Raw genomic sequence first — 8,259 nt, forward strand, 5'->3', positions numbered from 1 at the left:
GGTGGTGGTTGTGGTACCCGATGAAGTCCTCTCCAATAATCAGGTCAGTGATATCAGAGACAATGAAGGTCCAGGGGAGGTCCTGGTACACGCTGAGGTCAAGGATGCTATTACGTATGTCATAGGTGGCGAGGGTAGAGTTATTAGCTACCATCAGGAGGATGGCTGTAGTGGCGCCAGGTTCCCATGTAAGATGATACAGAAAGATAGACAGCTTGGAGCTGGATTTGTTTAGGAAAGATGTGGTGGAGCGAGTATCATGTACAAACAGATACTGACAGACTGAGAAGCAGCTGGTCATATCTAGTACAAGCAGCTGCTTGTATTTGGGTGTCAAGAGCAGGGATCCCTGCAGTTTTCTGGCAGTCACATTGCCGTAAGTTGCTCAGACAGTTTGGTGTTGCAATGTTCCAGTTCCGCGAGGCACACAGTCACGTCAGCAATGATGTTGTGAAGTGATAGAATGGTGGTCACTTGTGACGAGGCATTGGTTGGACCAGTGGCAGAAGCTATGGTTGCTAGGTTGCACAGGGGGTGAACACATGGGACATACATTAGGGGAAAAGTGGTACAAAGCACAGTAATGCCCATGGCACAATAATGCAAGCTGCTGGTGGGGTGGGCGCGAGTGGGACAGTGTGCCCAACAGGATGAGGTTGCCAGTGACATGCCAGATTTGGAAACTGAGTCACTAGGTTTTATTGTTGAGTCATCAGTGTGGTTATTTTCCTCTACCTAATTTACTAAAACGAATACAAAGTAGCAAAATAAGGAAGGGTGTCTACATGATTATACAGAACAACAATTTTATTGAAACACTGAATTGCTAGACAAAAGGAACACGGCTTAGCCTAAAAAAAATTAATGGTCTACGGAAAAAGTCACTTGCAGGTTTTTACAGTGTTAAATAAAGGAGTGCACAGTAAGAGTAGAAGTCATTGCACAAAGCCACTTCCTCATATATGTACATATATGATCAGCAAGTTGGAATAGTACCATTAAAATAAAGACGTTCTTCATTGTAGTGAAATATTTTCTCGAAATTTCAATCACCAGCTCTCTCCTCTGAATATGAAAATATTTTATTGATGCCAACCTTCACAGGGAGAAATGGTCATTGTAATAGAATAACAGAAACCAGAACTTCTATGGAAAGATTTAAGTGTTAATTTTTCCCATTGCTGTCAGAGAGTGGAACAACAGAGAAATAGTTTGGAGGCGGTTCGATGAACCATCTGCCAGGCACTTTAGTCTGAATTCTAGAGTAGTAATATAATGTGAAGCTCAGTGAGGCTAACCAAGGTGGCAAAAACTCTTGTAGTTTTATTAATTGAAAACTTACATAGTGCTAGGGCCAGCGGTTTACCAAAAGAAGGAGGTTCTTACTCATTGGTCTGAAGATGACCACAGTAGTGATCGAAACCGGTATCCATAATAAATAAATTGTGATCAAGCCTGTTTTTTATAGTATAAAAAATTATCCTTGTTTACCCTCCTATTATGTGAATTATCGGTTCCTAACCCTGTAAAATGAACTTTATCTCCTTTTTTTTCTCAAATCTTTCTCAACAATATATATATCTGGATAATTAGTTTTTTGTAATTCATGTTCATAAAAATTTTCTTTCACTTCTTCAAAATTTAAAGTTCTGAATACTTATGTAATTGTATTAGAAAAAAATAACATCTTCAATTTCAAAAATTTCTGTTGAGCAGTTTCAGGATAACCTTATTCCAACAATTCCCTTCAGTTTACTGATTCTAACTTTTTCACCTACTTTATATTTCGGGTCAGTACCTACAACATTTGTCACATAAACAGTTTGCTGAAGATTGTCCTTATTTATAGTTCTATGTTTCGTATTACTTTATTCATTAACCAGTTTTATAATTAAATCAACCCACCACTTGTAACTATCTTGAAGAGCAAATTCCTTCCACACTTTTACATTCAGTATTTTGTTAAATCTTTCAACAAGTAATGCTGTTAATTCCATAAAAGGTGAGTAAATGTTAATGGTATATTTATTCATACGTTTTTGAAAACCTTTGTTGCAAAATAATTTCTGTTATCTGTCTGTAGGTTTCTCAGAGTTCTCAGCATCAAAATTTTTTTCAAAACCTTCTCAAACATTTTCAACTTTTAATCTTAAACTAGAATAGCCCAAAAAATTTAGAAAAACATCAGTTTTGGGTTTGTTTCTATACTTTATTTATTTTTCAAATTCAATTAAAGTTCCTAGAATCCATTTGTACTAAATCTACTTGTCAAAAATCATCTGGGACAAGTGAAAGGACATTTCTTCCTTAAAAAATTTCTCATTAAGTTATGTAATCATTAGTAGTTTGTTCGAAAATATTTGTAAGTTATTTATAACGAATTTACGTTTTTTACATGTTGTTCAAATACCTTCAGTCCTCTGTTGTCCAATTTTAGTTAATGTTCTTTGAGGGTGACAAGTTTCAATAAATTTACTGCACATCAAACACCATATGTGATCATTCATTTATATAGATTTAATAATTTTCACCAAATAAAATTTTATTTAACTGAGCTGGTACAACGTTTTTGTAACCTTTCATCTCACAGTTAGAAAATTAGGATTACACTCTGTTATTAATTTATTATTTTTATTATTAATTGTTTCATGTAGATTATCATGTATATTTAGTATCATATCAAAATCATTAAATATTTAATTTTTGTTAATATTTCACTAATGACTTTATCTTTTCATTGTAATATCATATTCAGATTTATACGTTAGTTGCTCATTTCCAGCCATAAATGAAAAATTCAATTATTTATCATATACACTTTTTTAAATTCATAATGAAGGTGTATAATATCTTCACTAAAGTGTGTTACAGTGACATCAGAATTACTTTCAAGTTTTTTAATATTTCCATTAAGACGTGTATTAGTGACATCATTATTGAGCTGTGTTAGAATATATGCAAATTCAGCACTTGTAACAAGATTATTTATTTAATTTTTTAAAATGTTTTGTTAACTATGTCTTTTTTTATCAGGTGAATCATGTAGCTACTAATCATTCCCTTATTAAAACCAATATAACTTTAAGTTTCTTGAAAACTGTTATTCACTTCACTAATAAACTGTTTAACAATTTTTTTAATTTTTGGATCAAATCCTTTTTTCTTATTTCTTCTTTTTTCTAATTTCTAAATTATATTGTTCCAGTGTCTTGTACTTTTATCTTATTTCCAATAAGGTTCCTTTATTAATTTTAAAATAATATAGAATTTATGACCATCTGACAACAGCTTTAACACAAATATACACATATCACCACACATTAATTCCTCATAATGCTGTACTTTCCACAACATAATAATGTACATTACAACTTCCCAGAGAGCTAATTAATTCCTTTGGTATGTTGTCACAAAAAGAACCAAACAGAAATTTTATATTTTTGTCTTTATAATGACATATCCATTGTGTGCTAACATCATCATAAATATCTAAATTTACTATTCCACATTTAATAATATTTGGTTCACAAAGTCGTTAATGATCTAAATGCAACGAAAGTGTTGCATTTTCAATTATATAACTATATTTCTTAAGTCGATTTTTATAGTAGTCCATCATATTTTTAATTATTTCTTCGAAATTTCTTTTTCCTTTCCCTTTCTTCTCTATTACTAAATTATTTCTTATTTGTTCTTCTAATTCTACATCTTTTTTGTTTATCATGAACTCTGATTTTATTATAGCTGTTGCTCTGCCAGCAAATAACCAATGGCTTCTAATATTGTTAATAAAATAGGTAAACGTTTCCTCATATTTTGTTAAACTTATTCCTCCTTTCTTTTTCGTTAATTATTCAGTAGTTTTTTTCAGAGCAAGTGTACCTAATATTATAACTAAAATTTCACCATTTTTCTTATCACTCGTTTTTGAGAACAAGTTAAATAATCATCAATGCTGTGTAATTTTCATTATTGAGTTTAATTTTAAATGCTTCAGCTCTACTCTTGCTACTTGGTAGTGTAGTATAATCAGTGCTGTAGTTATTCATTTATATGAATTAAGAAAATAATAAAAAAATTCATAATCCCTACCCATTTTCATCAATGTCTACCCCATTCCTAATTCTCTTTATCCAAACATTATTCCTCTAACTGCTGTTGAAGTTAATTTTTCTCTAAATGATGCGTCTTCAGCATACATTCATTCTTTTCCTATTTCTTGAAGTTGTTAATCTGTTTTGTGTCTAGATTCAATATCTTTTTGGTGTCTATAGGCAATATCATCTATTTTTTACAAGCTTCATCTAACAAATTTATACCTTGATATCCTCTAATTTTGTTCCCAGACCAAAAAAATTATAGCCTGGTAGATGCATTTCAGATGGTAGGTTTTTAAATTACGCATTTACTAAATGTTTACCATATTTTTCAGATTTCCAAAACGCTTCTGGTACATTATTCAAAAATCTAAGTAAACAAGGTATGCCTTCTGTAGTTTTGATAATAAAATCGTTGAATTTACTAGTTATCATTTTATGATATTTTTTTATTTCCACCTGATTCTTCTCCGTGAATTATCATTAACCTGGTGATTACATCTCTTACATCATTCACCCAAACGTATTAATACTTTTTATTAATCCTTGACCTGTTTTCTCACTTTCTGAATAACCTGACCTTCATTATGGCATTCCTGCTGTTAATTATGGCAAATAAATGTCAACAGTTCTCTTTGCAAAATTATTGTAATTGAGACTTTAATTGAATTTTCATCAGAATATAGCAGTTGTGAATCGAATAATATATTTGCATAGTTTGAGAAACAAGTAGAATCAAATTCTGTATTTATATCTTGTACAGTAATATTTTTTTAGTTAAATGATTCATCAATTCATTTCCACTCTTTAAATTATCTCCACTGAATCCTACTGGCAAATTACCATCATATTTAAACATAGCAATAGGTTTTTTTCACTGTGTACAAATTCTAGGGAGTGATTGATGAGGGGGGTATGGAACAAAAAAGGTCTAATGAACTTATGTCTGAAAATGCATGGTTTCCACGCAAAAGACCATTTATTCAATCATACATTGTTACAAAGACTGCAGTCTAATATGTGCCATACCATGCAGCCACAGTAAGAGTATGTGTTGAAAATGGTTTCCATGTATCTCAATGCATGCGTGTACATGCTGTAGCATGTTTTGTCTCACATGTTCACATCAGCCAGGCTGCATCTGAACAGTGTCAAAGGCGGCATGAATACACTGCTCCTTTGTCTCCACATGTTCAATGGGCCCCTCATACATGATACTTCTGAGGTGGCTCCATAACAGAAATCGCATGGGTTGAGATTTGGTGAACGAACAGGTCATGCAACTGGACCCCCTCGTCCAATCCATCTACCAGGGAAGACACAATTGAGATGCATCCAGACATTAACGACAAAGTGGGCTGGAGCGCCAACATGTAGCAACCACATAACCCTTCAAATCATCAGTCACACTTCTTCCAGCAGCAAAGTCACCCACAAGAAACACCAATAGTTCCAGTCTCTTAGGCAACATCAAGGTTAGACTAGTCCCAAAATACGGTCGCCAATTATCCTGGCGCACACATTCCAGCTGCACCGATGCTAATGATTTGCTGTTACCATACCATGGAGGGCATAATATCCCATCTGTCAATGGGATGGATGACACAAATCTCAGAAACGTGGTTGCCTTGTCAAGAAACCAGTGACAAAACTGCTCCCGTTGTCGAAAGTCTATCGCCAGTAGGCCCTGCACTCGCTGTAAGTGATAAGGGTAGTAACAATTGTCATGGAGAATGTTCCACATGATCATCTGGCTCACCCTGTACTGGCAGGCCAGCTGCTTAGTATGAACACAATGGTCATCTTCCACAGTGTTAATCACTTTTCCTCCAAGTCTGGTGTCCGAACATTTTGGATATATCCTTCATGATTTCCTACTTCCTGAAACAACCCTGTCTCAGACAAATAGTGAAACACTGTTGCAAACATTGAATGTTATGATGGGGACAGGTCTCTTGATACAACCTTGCTGCCCACTGCCCATTGCCATTTGCCTTTCCATAAGTAAATACCATGTCGGCAAGCTCTTGATTCGAATATGGAGCCATTGTGTACACTGCCTCACATTCACTACAAGGTGAGTCAGCAAGAGAAGTGAATCGGACTTGACATACCAATTACTATGGCAGGAGAGTGCTGTAGGGCATGATGAAAGAGGAACATTACCACCCACTAGGAGGAAACCATGCATACTATAACTGTGGCTGTGTAGTATAGTACATATTACCCTGCAATCTCTGTAAGAAACTACAATTGAATAACTGGTCTCTAACAAGGGAACCATGTGTTTCTGGACATAAGTTCATCAGACATTTTGTGTTCCATATCCTCTAATCGATCAATCCCTAGAGTTTGTACACAGTGGAAAAAATCACCCTATATTTGATTTTTAACTCTTTTTTTATTACCTTCTTCATATTTATTTCAGATATCTTGTAATTCTGATTCACTTAATGTGTAATCAAATTGTTTAATTCATGGTATATCATCCATTTTCTCTGATTGGTGGTTATGATAAGGAACCATTTTTTCGACTTCTCTATTTTATTCAATATTTTTCAAAACGTTATCATCTAAACCTTCAGTTCCTTGGTTTAACTTGTTTCACAGCTTTTCTCATATTCCCTTCTCAATTGATCTTTCCATATTCGAAGAACTTCTTTTAACTCTTAAACTTTTTTCTGTTTCGTTTAGTCTCTTAACACCTTCTGGATCATATCCTGATACTATTTCATTAAGATAAAAAGATTGGTAATGATTAAATTTTAAGTTTAATATTTAATTTTTATATTGTTTATATTTACTTTATGTTTATATGTAATGTTTGGACAATTTAAAATAATTATGTGTTTAAATTATATTTTTAGATTTAAAAAATTGTGTTTCCCTATACACTTTGTAACTGCCCTGGTAAATTGTTTGAAGCTTAGTCAGCCGGTGTTGTAATTTTGAAATGAGAGTTGTTATGGTGGTCGTGTAATAAGTATTTCACATGAAGCGCCATTGCAACACAGGCAAAGGTCAATTATGGATACTAAGCCACTGGATATTAAAAGTAATGTTATTAAAGAATATACCCGACTGACTACACAAAATAAGAGGGCACATACATTTGCGAGTGAGTGGTTCAAAATAAGAATTAATACCATAAAGGAAATGGGTCATAAATATAGTTCTGTTGGCACACACTCAGTTGTATATGAACACAAGATCGGGATAGAGGCACGTACGTTCTAAGTACTATCATTCCCTGTGACCTGGATAAAAAGAATTGTGATTAAATTTCATTTAGTCATTTAAGAAGGAAAATTATCGCACTTCCAAATTAAATGAAAAGAAAGACTGCAGGTTCTGAATGTCGTGCAAAATACATTGAAATTGACATTGGCCCCCACGAAGGGAAAGAAATGAACACATTGACGTACCTCTATTGTTGAACAACGTTATCGTGAATATTGTCACCTCCATCTAAATTCCCAATATAAAATTAAAATAATAATAATCTCCCAGAGTTACAGGAGCTGGGATCTGTGGTACCATAAATCAGAAAATCATATTGACCATGAATTGCTTTCTTTGTATAGCACCACTTCACTTTAAAATTACACAACATGTCTTATCACCAGGACAGGAGAACAATGAAAGGTAACTAATACTAAAACTAATAAACGAAGAGCGTTAACCTTCTTTTGTCCAGCAGTGTTAAATACTTTTCACATTAATCTTTGGTATGACAGTCAAATAACTATCTATCTATTTATCAATAAGAAAAAATTATTATGTTCCTTTACATCACTCCATTGGGCGAATTGTCCGCAGAAATGTCAAATTTCTGGCAAGGAGCCCAACCACTTTACACACTGGTCGTCCTTGACTCCTTTACACATCTACTTGGATTGCACTGTTCATCTCTTTCAGGGATTTCTCTTCACCACTTTGCTTATATAGTTCTGGTGCTGGCCCTGGCACTTAGCAGTGAAAACAAAACGTATACACAAGGGCACAAAAGATATACATTTACTTACATACTACACACAAAAATGACTACATCGTCCTTTACATCAAATACATGGATATGACATTACATTTTATGCAAGTCCAGAATTCAGTTCTTTATGGTGGTTTGCAGTGTCATTTTTTCTATGTACAAATAACATATGCA

This window comes from Schistocerca cancellata, chromosome 4 (assembly GCF_023864275.1).
Source record: "Schistocerca cancellata isolate TAMUIC-IGC-003103 chromosome 4, iqSchCanc2.1, whole genome shotgun sequence".
NCBI lineage: Eukaryota > Metazoa > Arthropoda > Insecta > Orthoptera > Acrididae > Schistocerca > Schistocerca cancellata.